Genomic DNA, 15407 nt, shown 5'->3' on the forward strand with positions numbered 1-15407 from the left:
AGACTGATTCTCTGCTGACATGAAGCCAGATTGTCTGTTACGGGACCTCTCTGCTCTGCCTGTGTGCTAGGCCTAAATATATGCCAATGGACTGTTGCAGTGGTGGGTGACGTGAAGCCTCATTCTCTGCTATGACATGCAGACTGATTCTCTGCTGTCATGAAGCCAGATTGTCTGTTACGGGACCTCTCTGCTCTGCCTGTGTGCTAGGCCTAAATATATGCCAATGGACTGTTGCAGTGGTGGGTGACGTGAAGCCTCATTCTCTGCTATGACATGCAGACTGATTCTCTGCTGACATGAAGCCAGATTGTCTGTTACGGGACCTCTCTGCTCTGCCTGTGTGCTAGGCCTAAATATATGCCAATGGACTGTTGCAGTGGTGGGTGACGTGAAGCCTCATTCTCTGCTATGACATGCAGACTGATTCTCTGCTGACATGAAGCCAGATCCTCTGTTACGGGACCTCTCTCCTCTGCCTGGGTGCTGGGCCTAAATTATGACAATTGACTGTTGCAGTGGTGGGTGACGTGAAGCCTGATTCTCTGCTATGATATGAAGACTGATTCTCTGCTGACATGAAGCCAGATTGTCTGTTACGGGACCTTTCTCCTCTGCCTGGGTTCTGGGCCTAAATTTATGAAAATTGACTCTTACAGTGGTGGGTGACGTGAAGCCTGATTCTCTGCTATGATATGAAGACTGATTCTCTGCTGACATGAAGCCAGATTGTCTGTTACGGGACCTTTCTCCTCTGCCTGGGTTCTGGGCCTAAATTTATGAAAATTGACTCTTACAGTGGTGGGTGACGTGAAGCCTGATTCTCTGCTATGACATGCAGACTGATTCTCTGCTGACATGAAGCCAGATTCTCTGTTACGGGACCTCTCTCCTCTGCCTGGGTGCTGGGCCTAAATTTATGACAATGGACTGTTGCAGTGGTGGCTGACGTGAAGCCTGATTCTCTGCTATGACATGCAGACTGATTCTCTGCTGTCATGAAGCCAGATTGTCTGTTACGGGACCTCCCTCCTCTGCCTGGGTGCTGGGCCTAAATATATGCCAATGGACTGTTGCAGTGGTGGCTGACGTGAAGCCTCATTCTCTGCTATGACATGCAGACTGATTCTCTGCTGACATGAAGCCAGATTCTCTGTTACGGGACCTCTCTCCTCTGCCTGTGTGTGTGCTGGGCCTAAATATATGCCAATGGACTGTTGCAGTGGTGGCTGACGTGAAGCCTCATTCTCTGCTATGACATGCAGACTGATTCTCTGCTGACATGAAGCCAGATTCTCTGTTACGGGACCTCTCTCCTCTGCCTGTGTGTGTGCTGGGCCTAAATATATGCCAATGGACTGTTGCAGTGGTGGCTGACGTGAAGCCTCATTCTCTGCTATGACATGCAGACTAATTCTCTGCTGACATGAAGACAGATTCTCTGTTACGGGACCTCCCTCCTCTGCCTGGGTGCTGGGCCTAAATATATGCCAATGGACTGTTGCAGTGGTGGCTGACGTGAAGCCTCATTCTCTGCTATGACATGCAGACTAATTCTCTGCTGACATGAAGACAGATTCTCTGTTACGGGACCTCTCTCCTCTGCCTGGGTGCCGGGGCCTAAATATCTGAGAATGGACTGTTCCAGTGGTGGGTGACGGGAAGCCAGATTCTCTGCTATGGAACCTCTCTCCAATTGATTTTGGTTAATTTTTATTTATTTAATTTTTATTTTAATTCATTTCCCTATCCACATTTGTTTGCAGGGGATTTACCTACATGTTGCTGCCTTTTGCAGCCCTCTAGCTCTTTCCTGGGCTGTTTTACAGCCTTTTTAGTGCCGAAAAGTTCGGGTCCCCATTGACTTCAATGGGGTTCGGGTTCGGGACGAAGTTCGGATCGGGTTCGGATCCCGAACCCGAACATTTCCGGGATGTTCGGCCGAACTTCTCGAACCCGAACATCCAGGTGTTCGCTCAACTCTACATATGACTTAATCCCTCATGTAAACTGTGTAAAAATAAAAACGGTGCCAAAACATCCATTTTTTTGTTACCTTGCCACAAAAAAAAAAAGTAATATAGAGCAATAAAAAATCATATGTACCCAAAAATAGCACCAATAAAACTGGCACCTTATCCAGTAGTTTCCATAATGTGGTCACTTTTTTGAGTTTCTACTGTAGAGGTGCATCAGGGGGGCTTCAAATGGGACATGGCATCTAAAAAACAGTTCAGCTAGGGTGAAAGGGGGTGTTTTATGAGTCTGCAAAAGAGGTCCTTGAAGCAACAGTGGAGATATTGGATGGGTTCTGCATATAGCAAGAACGCACAGACTCAATTTACTGGGAGGGTTGTCTCACTGTTTAGGGTTGTTGGTGTATTAATATTAGATCCAGTGTTAAGTATGATCTCCAAACATGACAAATAAAAGGAAAAAATTTCTGAGTGTGTAGCTGGAAAACAAAATTGCAATATATGGTATTATGTAAACATGTACACATTGATGTATACTGATATGTGTATGTTTCCAATGCTGTACTCTCAATAAAAATTACACTGAGGAAAAAAAACAGTTCAGCTAAATTTGCATTCCAAAAACCATATGGCATTCCTTTCCTTCTGCACCCTGCCGTGTGCCCGTACAGCAGTTTACGATCACATGTGGGGTGTTTCTGTAAACCGAAGAATCAGGGTAAGGCTACTTTCACACTTGAGTTCGGAGCGGATCCTTCTGGTATTTGTACAGACGGATCCGCTTCTATAATGCAAATGATGGTATCCGTTCAGACGGAACCGTTTGCAACGTCCGTCCAGACTTTATATTGAAAGTCAATGGGGGGCGGATCCGTTTGAAAAATACACCATATTGTGTCACCTTCGAACGGATCCGCCCCCATTGACTTCCATTGTAACTCTGGACGGATCCGTTTGCCTCCACACAGCCAGGCGGGTGTCCGCCTGCTGAGCTGAGCGGAGGACAGACGGTGCCAGACTGATGCATTCTGAGCGGATCCGCATCCACTCAGAATGCATTAGGGCTGGACGGATCCGTTCGGGGCCGCTTGTGAGAGGATTTAAATGGAACTCACAAGCGGAGCCCCGAACGCTAGTGTGAAAGTAGCCTAATAAATATAGAGTTTTATTTGGCTGTTAACCCTTGCTTTGCTACTGCAAAAAAATGGATTAAAATGTAAAATCTGCCAAAAAAGTGAAATTCTGAAATTTCATCTCCATTTTCCATCAATTCTTGTGGAACACCTAAAGGGTTAACAAAAATGGTAAAATCTGTTTTGTATACCTTGAGGGGTCTAGTTTCTAAAATTGGGTCATTTTTGGGTGGTTTCTATTATGTAAGCCTCACAAAGTGACTTCAGACCTGAACTGATTTGCTTCCATACCTTATAATTAGAGATGTCCTGAACATAGCTTGTTCGCGTTCGCCGCAGCGGGTGAACATATGCAATGTTTGGTCCGCTCCCTATACATCATCACTGAATAAACTTTGACCTGTACCTCGAAGTCAGCAGACACATTCCAGCCAATCAGCAGCAGACCCTCCCTCCCAGACCCTCCCACCTCCTGGACAGCATCCATTTTAGACTCATTCGGAAGCTGCATTCTCAGTGAGAGGAGGGACAGTGTAGCCGCTGCTGATTTAATATGGAAATCAATAGCTAGGTCAGTGTATTCAGTGTCTACTGCAGTCCTGAAGGACTCATCTGATCTCTGCTGTAAGGACAGCACCCCAAAAAGCCCTTTTTTGAGGGCTAGAACATCAGTCTGCTTTGCTTTTTATTTTTTTATTTTCCTGTGTAATCAAATTGCAGTTGCCTGCCTGCCAGCGTGTGTGTCAGGCTCACAGCCCTGCAAGTGCATAGTGTCACCAGAGCAACTTATATCTGGTGTCACATTCGATTACATTTAAAGAAAAACAACAATTTTGACTGTAAATAACTAGCAGTCAGTTACACACGTGTTTGTGTGTTTAAGGCCCAGTGCAGTGCATAGTGTCACCAGCGCCATTCATATCTGGTGTCACATTCGATTACATTTAAAGAAAAACATCAATTTTGACAGAATAAATAGCAGTCGGTTACACATGTGTTTGTGTGTTTAAGGCCCAGTGCAGCGCATAGTGTCACTTCAGCGCCATTCATATCTGGTGTCACATTTAAAGTAAAAAAAACAATTTTGACTGAATAAATAGCAGTCAGTTACACACGTGTTTGTGTGTTTAAGGCCCAGTGCAGCGCATAGTGTCACCTCAGCGCCATTCATATCTGGTGTCACATTCGATTCCATTTAAAGAAAAAAAACTATTTTGACTGAATAAATAGCAGTCAGTTACACACGTGTTTGTGTGTTTAAGGCCCAGTGCAGCGCATAGTGTAATTTCAGCGCCATTCATATCTGGTGTCACATTCGATTCCATTTAAAGAAAAAAAACTATTTTGACTGAATAAATAGCAGTCAGTTATACACGTGTTTGTGTGTTTAAGGCCCCGTGCCAGTGCATAGTGTCACTTCAGCGACATTCATATCTGGTGTCACATTAGATTCCATTTAAAGTAAAAAAAAAAATCAATTTTGACTGAATAAATAATTTAAAGTAAAAAAAACAATTTTGACTGAATAAATTGCAGTCAGTTGCACACGTGTTTGTGTGTTTAAGGCCCAGTGCAGTGCATAGTGTAATTTCAGCGCCACTCATATCTGGTGTCACATTCGATTCCATTTAAAGAAAAAAAAAATTTGGACTGAATAACTAGCAGTCAGTTACACACGTGTTTGTGTGTTTAAGGCCCAGTGCAGCGCATAGTGTAATTTCAGCGCCATTCATATCTGGTGTCACATTCAATTCCATTTAAAGAAAAACAATAATTTTGACTGAATAAATAGCAGTCGGTTACACATGTGTTTGTGTGTTTAAGGCCCAGTGCAGCACATAGTGTCATTTCAGCCCCATTCATATCTGGTGTCACATTCAATTCCATTTAAAGAAAAACAATAATTTTGACAGAATAAATAGCAGTCAGTTACACACGTGTTTGTGTGTTTAAGGCCCAGTGCAGTGCATAGTGTCATTTCAGCCCCATTCATATCTGGTGTCACATTCGATTCCATTTAAAGAAAAAAAATATTTTGACTGAATAAATGGCAGTCAGTTACACATGTGTTTGTGTGTTTAAGGCCCAGTGCAGCGCCTAGTGTCACTTCAGCGCCATTCATATCTGGTGTCACATTCGATTCCATTTAAAGAAAAAAAACTATTTTGACTGAATAAATAGCAGTCAGTTATACATGTGTTTGTGTGTTTAAGGCCCAGTGCAAAGCATAGTGTCACTTCAGCGCCATTCATATCTGGTGTCACATACGATTCCATTTAAAGAAAAACAACAATTTTGACTGAATAAATAGCAGTCAGTTGCACATACGTGTTTGTGTGTTTAAGGCCCCGTGCCAGTGCATAGTGTCACTTCAGCGACATTCATATCTGGTGTCACATTAGATTCCATTTAAAGTAAAAAAAAAACTATTTTGACTGAATAAATAATTTAAAGTAAAAAAAACAATTTTGACTGAATAAATTGCAGTCAGTTGCACACGTATTTGTGTGTTTAAGGTCCAGTGCAGCGCATAGTGTTATTTCAGCGCCACTCATATCTGGTGTCACATTCGATTCCATTTAAAGAAAAAAAAAAATTTGACTGAATAACTAGCAGTCAGTTACACGCGTGTTTGTGTGTTTAAGGCCCAGTGCAGCGCATAGCGTCACCAGCGCCATTCATATCTGGTGTCACATTCAATTCCATTTAAAGAAAAAAATATATATTTTGACTGAATAAATAGCAGTCAGTTACACATGTGTTTGTGTGTTTAAGGCCCAGTGCAGCACATAGTGTCACCAGCACAACTCATATCTGGTGTCACATTTGATTCCATTTAAAGAAAAAAAAAATTTGGACTGAATAACTAGCAGTCAGTTACACACGTGTTTGTGTGTTTAAGGCCCAGTGCAGCGCATAGTGTCACTTCAGCGCCATTCATATCTGGTGTCACATTCGATTCCATTTAAAGAAAAACAATAATTTTGACTGAATAAATAGCAGTTAGTTACACACGTGTGTTGGTGTGTTTAAGGTCCAGTGCAGTGCAAAGTGTTATTTCAGCGCCACTCATATCTGATGTCACATTCGATTCCATTTAAAGAAAAAAAATATTTTGACTGAATAACTAGCAGTCAGTTACACACGTGTTTGTGTGTTTAAGGCCCAGTGCAGCGCATAGCGTCACCAGCGCCATTCATATCTGGTGTCACATTCAATTCCATTTAAAGAAAAATATATATATTTTGACTGAATAAATGGCAGTCAGTTACACATGTGTTTGTGTGTTTAAGGCCCAGTGCAGCGCATAGTGTCATTTCAGCGCCATTCATATCTGGTGTCACATTCGATTCCATTTAAAGAAAAAAAATATTTTGACTGAATAAATGGCAGTCAGTTACACACGTGTTTGTGTGTTTAAGGTCCAGTGCAGTGCATAGTGTCACTTCAGCGCCATTCATATCTGGTGTCACATTCGATTCCATTTAAAGAAAAACAATAATTTTGACTGAATAAATAGCAGTCAGTTGCACATACGTGTTTGTGTGTTTAAGGTCCAGTGCAGTGCATAGTGTCACTTCAGCGCCATTCATATCTGGTGTCACATTCGATTCTATTTAAAGAAAAAAAACAATTTTGACTGAATAAATTGCAGTCAGTTACACACGTGTTTGTGTGTTTAAGGCCTAGTGCAATGCATAGTGTCACTTCAGCACCATTCATATCTGGTGTCACATTCGATTCCATTTAAAGAAAAAAAAAATTTTTGACTGAATAAATAGCAGTCAGTTACACATGTGTTTGTGTGTTTAAGGCCCAGTGCAGTGCAAAGTGCCACTTTAGCGCAACTCATATCTTGTGTCACAGTAGCTTGCACGCATAGTACAACTTAACTAATCTAAAAAAAATGACAGGCAGAGGCAGGCCACCCCGCAGGGGCCGTCGTGGTTGTGGTGCTGTGATTCCCTTTGGCCCTAGACTAATGCTCAGTGTTCAGAGGCCACGTATCCTGAACTCAAAAAGTTCTGAGGACATAGTTGACTGGCTAACACAGGACACCCAATCTTCTACAGCTTCCGCTCGGAACCTTGACGCACCATCCTCCTCCAGCTCAGCTTCGGGCACCTCTCAAGTTATCACTCGCCCGCCTGCCGCCACCACCAACACTAGCACCACAGCCGCTTCACTTGATCTGTCAGAGGAGTTATTTACACATCAGTTGGAAGAAATGAGTGATGCGCAACCATTATTGCCAGAGGATGTAGATAACAGGGATATGTCTCAGTCAGGCAGCATTACACACATGGACGTACGGTGTGATGATGATGATGTTGTACCCGCTGCTGCTTCCTTTGCTGAGTTGTCAGATACAAGTGAAGCGGTTGATGATGACAATGTGTCCGTGGATGTCACGTGGGTGCCCGCTCGAAGAGAAGAAGAACAGGGGGAAAGTTCAGTTGGGGAGACAGAGAGGAGGAGGAGATGAGTTGGAAGCAGGTGGAGGTCGTCGCAAGGAGCTAGTGGCACAGTCAGCATGTATCGGCACCCGTGGTCAGCCAGACAGCACGCCAATCAACACATGCTGTTGCCACCACCAGAATGCCGTCATAGCAAAGCTCAGCAGTGTGGCATTTATTTTGTGTGTCTGCCTCTGATAACAGCGATGCCATTTGCAACCTGTGCCAAAAGAAACCGAGTCATGGGAAGTCCAACACCCACCTAGGTACAACTGCTTTGCGAAGGAACATGATCTCACATCACAAACGCCTATGGGATCAACACATGAGTAAAAGCAGCACACAAACTCAAAGCCACCATCCTCCTCCTGGTCCAGCATCTTCAGCCACGTCAACCACTGCTGTCCTTCTTGCCCCCTCTCAACCACCCGCCACTCCGCCTCTTGCCTTGAGCAGTTCCTGCTCATCTGCCCACAGTCAGGTGTCTGTCAAGGACATGTTTGAGCGTAAGAAGCCAATATCACAAAGTCACCCCCTTGCCCGGCGTCTGACAGCTGGCTTGTCTGAACTCTTAGCCCACCAGCTTTTACCATACAAGCTGGTGGAGTCTGAGGCCTTCAAAAAATGTGTAGCTATTGGGACACCGCAGTGGAAGGTACCCGGCCGAAATTTATTTGCACAGAAGGCAATCCCGAACCTGTACTCGATTGTGCAAAAGGAAGTTATGGCATGTCTGGCACACAGTGTTGGGGCAAGGGTCCATCTGACCACTGATACCTGGTCTGCAAAGCACGGGCAGGGCAGGTATATCACCTACACTGCGCATTGGGTAAACCTGCTCACGGCTGCCAAGCATGAAATACGTGGCTCTGCAGAGGAGTTGGTGACACCGCCACAACTTGCAGGCAGGCCTGCTGCCACCTCCTCTACTCCTCCTACTCCATCCTCTTCAATAACCCCCTTGGCTGAGTCCTCTTCTGCTGCTGCGTCTTGCTCTACATCAACGGCACCCCCCCAGCTCCCCAGGGGCTATTCCACATCCCGGATACGACATAAGTGTCACACCGTCTTGGGGTTGACTTGCCTGAAAGCAGAGAGTCACACCGGACCAGCACTCCTAGTCCGCCTGAATGCACAGGTGGATCAGTGGCTGACTCCGCACCAACTGGAGATCGGCAAAGTGGTGTGTGACAACTGGAAGCAATTTGTTGGAGGCATTGAATTTGGGCAAGTTGACACATGTGCCGTGCATGGCACATGTGTGTAATCTGATCGTACAACGCTTTGTGCATAAGTACCCAGGCTTACAGGACGTCCTCAAGCAGGCCAGGAAGGTGTGTGGCCATTTCAGGCGTTCCTACACGGCCATGGCGCACTTTTCAGACATTCAGCGCCGAAACAACATGCCAGTGAGGCGCTTGATTTGCGACAGCCCGACACGTTGGAATTCAACACTACTAATGTTCGACCGCCTGCTCCAACAAGAAAAAGCCGTCAACGAGTATTTGTATGACCGGGGTGCTAGGACAGCCTCTGCGGAGCTGGGAATTTTTTTGCCACGTTACTGGAGGCTCATGGCAATGCCTGTAGGCTCATGCGTCCTTTTGAGGAGGTGACAAACCTAGTCAGTCGCACCGAAGGCACCATCAGCGACCTCATCCCATTTGTTTTCTTCCTGGAGCGTGCCCTGCGAAGAGTGCTGGATCAGGCTGTAGATGAGCGTGAAGAGGAAGAGTTGTGGTCACCATCATCACCACCAGAAACAGCCTTATCAGCATCGCTTGCTGGACCTGCGGCAACGCTGGAAGAGGAGTCTGAGGAAGAGTAGTCAGAGGAGGAATGTGGCTTTGAGGAGGAGGAGAAAGACCAACCACAGCAGGCATCCCAGGGTGCTCATTGTCACCTATCTGGTACCCATGGTGTTGTACGTGGCTGGGGGAAAGAACAGACCTTCAGTGAGATCAGTGAGGACGAGGAACGGGACATGAGGAGCTCGGCATTCAACCTTGTGCAAATGGGGTCTTTCATGCTGTCGTGCTGGTTGAGGGACCCTTGTATAAAAAGGCTGAAGGAGAACGACCTGTACTGGGTGGCCACGCTACTAGACCCCCGGTATAAGCAGAAAGTGCCTGAAATGTTACCGAATTACCGGAAGTCGGAAAGGATGCAGCAGTTCCAAAATAAATTAAAAAGTATGCTTTACACAGCATATAAGGGTGATGTCACAGCACAACGGGAATCTAACAGGGGAAGAGGTGAAAGTAAGCCTCCTCCTACCACGACCACGCCGGCAAGGACACGACGCTTTACAGACGTGTTGTTGATGGAGGACATGCAGCGCTTTTTAAGTCCTACGCATCGCCACAGCCCTTTGGGGTCCACCCTCAGAGAACGATTTGACCGTCAGGTAGCAGACTTAACTGCAGATATCGACACTCTGAGGAGTGATGAACCCCTTGACTACTGGGTGTGCAGGCTTGACCTGTGGCCTGCGCTATCCCAATTTGCGATAGAACTTCTGGCCTGCCCGGATTCAAGTGTTCTGTCAGAAAGGACCTTCAGTGCAGCAGGAGGTATTGCCACTGAGAAGAAAAGTCGCCTAGGTCAAAAAGTCTAGATTACCTCACCTTTATTAAGATACATTCGACTAAAAAAGGCCTGATGACTGAGATGAGCTGCCTTGGGCTAAAAACGGTCCCCACGCTGCTGTATTTTATCTCTGCATGCCAGATGATTTGTGTGACTTCTCCGCCACTAGGGTTCAAGCCGCAATGTTTTAGTACACTTTCTGCCTGGAAAACATCAATTTTTTCCGGCCGCTGCTACAGCAGTGGCTGCAACAATACCTAATTTTTCAGGCATGTGTACATGCCTAATTTTTCTGGCCTCTGGTGCTACACTGTGGCTGCAAAAACAAAACAAAAAAAAGGCACATACATGTGTCAATTCCCCTTCATGATCGTTACCTTGTTGTGGTGAAGGGGCTTGCGTATCACAATGAAGCAACCACCTCTATGAGTGTGTTGGCAATGGCAATATTGGCACACCCCAGATGATAAGGTCGTTGCTTCATTGTGAACAGACCAAAAGCGATCGGCTGGATAATTTTGCATAGAAAAAACATTTTCTTTGTGATCATCTAAGGTGATCATTAAAGCCTACTAGGCCAACAATGGGCCCACACTGCAGAATCATTGTTTTCTGGGTCACTTAACTGTCACTGAACTACTTCAGCACAACCATAGGTTTTGAAAACCCCCATCGCCTGCAATCTCCCAAACGTGCGCACGAGCACAGTCATCACTACACCAAGATTGACGCATAGAGGAATACAATTTATGTCATGAGTGTGTCAACTATTGACAACTCTTTCTGGTTGTCTAAAATCTATTCCATACACGTCCCCTGATAGGAGACGTAACAGGGATTAAACTGATAGGAATAGTACTACTTAACACACCACACATATTGGGATTGCACCGTACATTACACAGCACACGCGCAGTGCCCCAAATTGGAATTAATAGGACCGACCAAGCATCTTTTTCCATCTCCCGGTTCCTAAAATCAATGCCATATACACGTCTCCTGATAGGGGGCGTAACAGGGATTAAACTGATAGGAATAGTACTATTTAACACACCTTATAATAATATTAATAATAATTATACTAGTGGAAGTAACAGGAATTAAACTGATAGGAATAGTACTACTTAACACACCTTATAATAACGCAGAGAGAGGCAACGCAGAGAGAGGAGTCTGAAGAAGAGGAGTCAGAGGAGGAAGGTGGCTTTGAGGAGGTGGAAGACCAAACACAGCAGGCGTCCCAGGGGGGCTTGTTGTCACCTTTGGGTGACCCTTGGTGTTGTACGTGGCTGGGTGGAGGAAAAGACCTTCAATGACATCAGTGAGGACAAGGAACGGGACATGGCTAGCTTGGTATCCAACCTTGTGCAAATAGGGAGTTTGCAGTTGTGCAAATGGACTGTTTGCGGTTGTTTGCGGTGCGTTAAACAGGGAGTTTGGTCTGTCACTGCGAAGCGGGTGTAACTGTTACACTACCTGATCAATGCAACATCATACCTGATGTTTTAAAGCACGTTATTCCAAACAATTTAGGAATGTTAGGTGATTTATGCCCTTTATGGATTAAAACCTGACTCTGCGTCAACTACGTAGTTTTCCATGGGAGTTTTGCCATGGATCCCCCTCCGGCATGCCACAGTCCAGGTGTTAGTCCCCTTGAAACAACTTTTCCATGACTATTGTGGCCAGAAAGAGTCCCTGTGGGTTTTAAAATTCGCCTGCCCATTGAAGTCAATGGCGGTTCGCCCGTTCGCGAACATTTGCGAAAATTCGCGTTTGTCGTTCGCGAACGGAAAATTTTATGTTCGCGACATCTCTACTTATAATGTCCCCAAAAAGTAAAATGTCATTTTCAAAATGATCTAAACATGAAGTAGACATATGGGGAATGTAAAGTAATTTCTATTATAAGAGGAGAGAAATTAAAATTAGCTAATTTGCCAATTTTTCTAACTTTTTGGTAAATTTTGTATTTTTTATAAATAAAAATGATTTATTTCTTACTTATTTTTACCACTGTCATGAAGTACAATATGTGGCGAGAAAACAATCTCAGAATGGCCTGTATAAGTAAAAGCGTTTTAAAGTTATCACCACATAAAGTGACACATGTCAGATTTGCAAAAAATGGCTTGGGCAGGAAGGTGAAAACAGGCCCGGGGTTGAAGGGATAAATCATTTAATTCAGGTGTTTTATTTAGTCCAATTGCCATAGTTGTATAACATCCAACTCCTAGTCATGCAGTCTGCCTTTACAAACATTTGCAAAGATTGTCATTCTAAAAAGCACCCTGACTTCAAGCAAGGAACTATGATAGGATGTCATGTCAACCACACCAACAAGTCAGATTATGAAATTTATTTCATCCCAGATATTCCAGGATCATATGTGAGTGGTATTATTAGAAAGTGGAAGCATTACCTCAGCCAAAGAGGGGTCTCCGAGTGCTGAGTCACAAGTCATCAACACTGTGCTGCTGATTCCAAAGCTCCTTTGTCATTAACAGCAGCACAAAAATGGGTTTCCATGTCCAAGCAACTACATGCAAGCCTTACATCACCAAGCACAAGGCCATGTGTAGGATGGAGTAGTGATGAAAATGCTGCCACTGCACCATGGAGCAGTGGAAACATAATCTTGGTTTGGTGAAACATGATCTTGGTTTGGTGAATTACAGGAGAACATGACCTATCTGAATGCACTGTGCCATCTGTAAAGTCTAATGAAGGAGGAAAAATTATATGGGATTATTATACAGGGGTTGGCCTAGGCTGCTTATTTTCAATGAAGAAAAAACTTAATGCTTCAACATACAAAGCCATTTTGGACAATTGTGTGCTTTACAGCTTGCGGGAACATTTTGGAGAAGGCCCTTTTCTATTCCAATATGACTGTGGCCTAATGCACCAAGCAAGGTCCAAAAAGGCATGGGAGCTTGGTGTGAAAGAACTTGATTGGTCCACACAGAGCCCTCGTCTCAAACCCATCAAACACTTTAAATGAACTAGAATGGAATGGAATTGTGAATCAGGCCCTCTCATCTAACATCATTGTCTAACCTCACAAATGTTCTTCTGGATGAATGGGCAAAAGTTCCCACAGACACACTCGAGAATCCTGTAGAAAGCCTTTCCTGAACAGTGGAAAATGTTTTAGTTGGAAAGAGGGGACCGATTCCATATTTAATGCCTAAGAACGGGATGTTATAAAAGCTATATAAATATATAGTCTATTTGGAAAGTGTTTATAACCTTTCACTTTTTTTATATTTTGTTGCAGTCTTCTTCTAAAATTAATCATCTTTGACAAGTTTATTCACCTTAATTTGAGTCCACCTGCGGTAAATTCAGTTGATTGGACATTATTTGGAAAGACACACCCCTGTCTATATAAGGTCTCGCAGCTTGCAATGCATGTCAGAGCAAAAACCAAGCCACGAGGAGGAAAGAACTGCCTGTATATCTCAGAGGCAGTTGTGTGGAGGCACAGATCTGAAAAAGGGTACACACATTTTTTACTACATTGAAAATTCCCAAGAGCACAGTGGCCTCTATTATTTTTAAATAGAAGTTTGGAACAACCAAGACTCTTTCTAGAGCTGGCAGCCCCACCAAACTAAGAATTGGGGAAGAAGGGCCTTGGTAAGAGAGGTGACCAAGGACCCAATGGCCACTTTGGCTGAGATCCTGTGTGATGTGAGAAACTTTCAGAAGGTGGACAATCACTGCAGCACTCCACCAATTTGGTCTTTATGGTAGGGTGGCCAGAAAAAAAAGCCTGTCGTCAATAAAAGACACATCAAAAGCCACCCACTTGGGGTTTTAAAAAAAACCACCTAAATTACTCTCAGATTCAGGAAAGCAAGATCTCTGGTCTGATAAAACCAAGACTAAACTTGTTAGCCTCGATTCTAAGAGTCAAGTCTGGAGGAAATCAGGTGCTGCTCATCACCTAGCCAATACCATGCCTACAATGAAGCATGGTGGTGGCAGCATAATTCTATAAAGGCTGTTTTTTTAGTTGCTGAGACAAGGAGACTGGGTTGGGGGAAAGCTGAATGGAGAAAAATACTGAGAGATTCTTAATAAAAAAAACATATCCAATGTGCTCTGGACCTAAGATTGAGCTGAAGTTTACTTTCTTATAAGACAATGAACTTTAGCAAACAGTCAAGACAACACAGGAGTGGCTTATGGACAACTTTGAGTGACCTAGCTATAGCCCCAACTTGAACCCAATTGAACATCTCTGGAGAGGCCTGAAAATAGCTCCCCATCTAACCTGAGCCATCTTTAAAGAATGTGCATAGAAGAAAGGCAGGAAATCCCCAAATCCATTTGTGCAAACCTTGTGGCATTATACCCAAGATGCCTCAAGTAAGTATTAAGTAAAGGGAATGAATACTTATATAATGCAAGATTTTAGTTTTCACTTTATATTTTTGGGTTACTGAGTTCAGACTGATTTGGAAAAATGTATTTTTTTTTTGTTTTAGAACAAGGCTGCAACTTACCAAAATGTGAAAAATTGAAAGGGTCTGAAATGTTTCTGAATGCATTATCATTAAGATAGAGACTATAGTTATACAGCATATTTCATAAGCACATTCTACACTTAAAGCAAGATACCCTTTTAAAGGGATGTTATAGTTTCTAACTTAAAAAGCTTGATTTCAAAAACTGTTTAGTTTTATGATGAAATCAGAACAAATCATAGCACCTTATAGCATAAAGAATGCACGCTATTACATTTAAATTGCCTAATAAAACTAAATCCTTTATGGAAATCAGATATTGAGATGAAAGACTGGAGAAGAATCATTTTAGAGGGGCCTTGTTCTGTGAAATGAGATATGGGCACTTTTTTACTCCAAATAGCTTTAAAATAAACGTGTTAGCTGTTCAGTCCTAAAAAAGAAATCTTAAAATGTACTTTTCATGTACTGAACCAGAGATGGATGCAACATGCCATCTAAATGTGAGAAAGTAGTGCTTAATTCTTGCATACAGGTACCTATAGCTATGGTCTGCTCGCTACTAATCATGATTCAGGTGTTTGTAGGATTTTGTTTGCCAGGCAACCATAAATATAAGAAGATATCAGGTAATCACTTTGCTAACAATATTTAGTGCACCACAAATTACAATTTTTCGAATTGGTAAATGTGCAGTGACTTTAGTCTGTATCTATATTTTTCTTAAATAGTTCAGCCAGATGCTGAATAATTTAAAATGCACTCCAAACAGGGGCG

Source organism: Bufo gargarizans, chromosome 4, assembly GCF_014858855.1.
Source record: "Bufo gargarizans isolate SCDJY-AF-19 chromosome 4, ASM1485885v1, whole genome shotgun sequence".
NCBI lineage: Eukaryota > Metazoa > Chordata > Amphibia > Anura > Bufonidae > Bufo > Bufo gargarizans.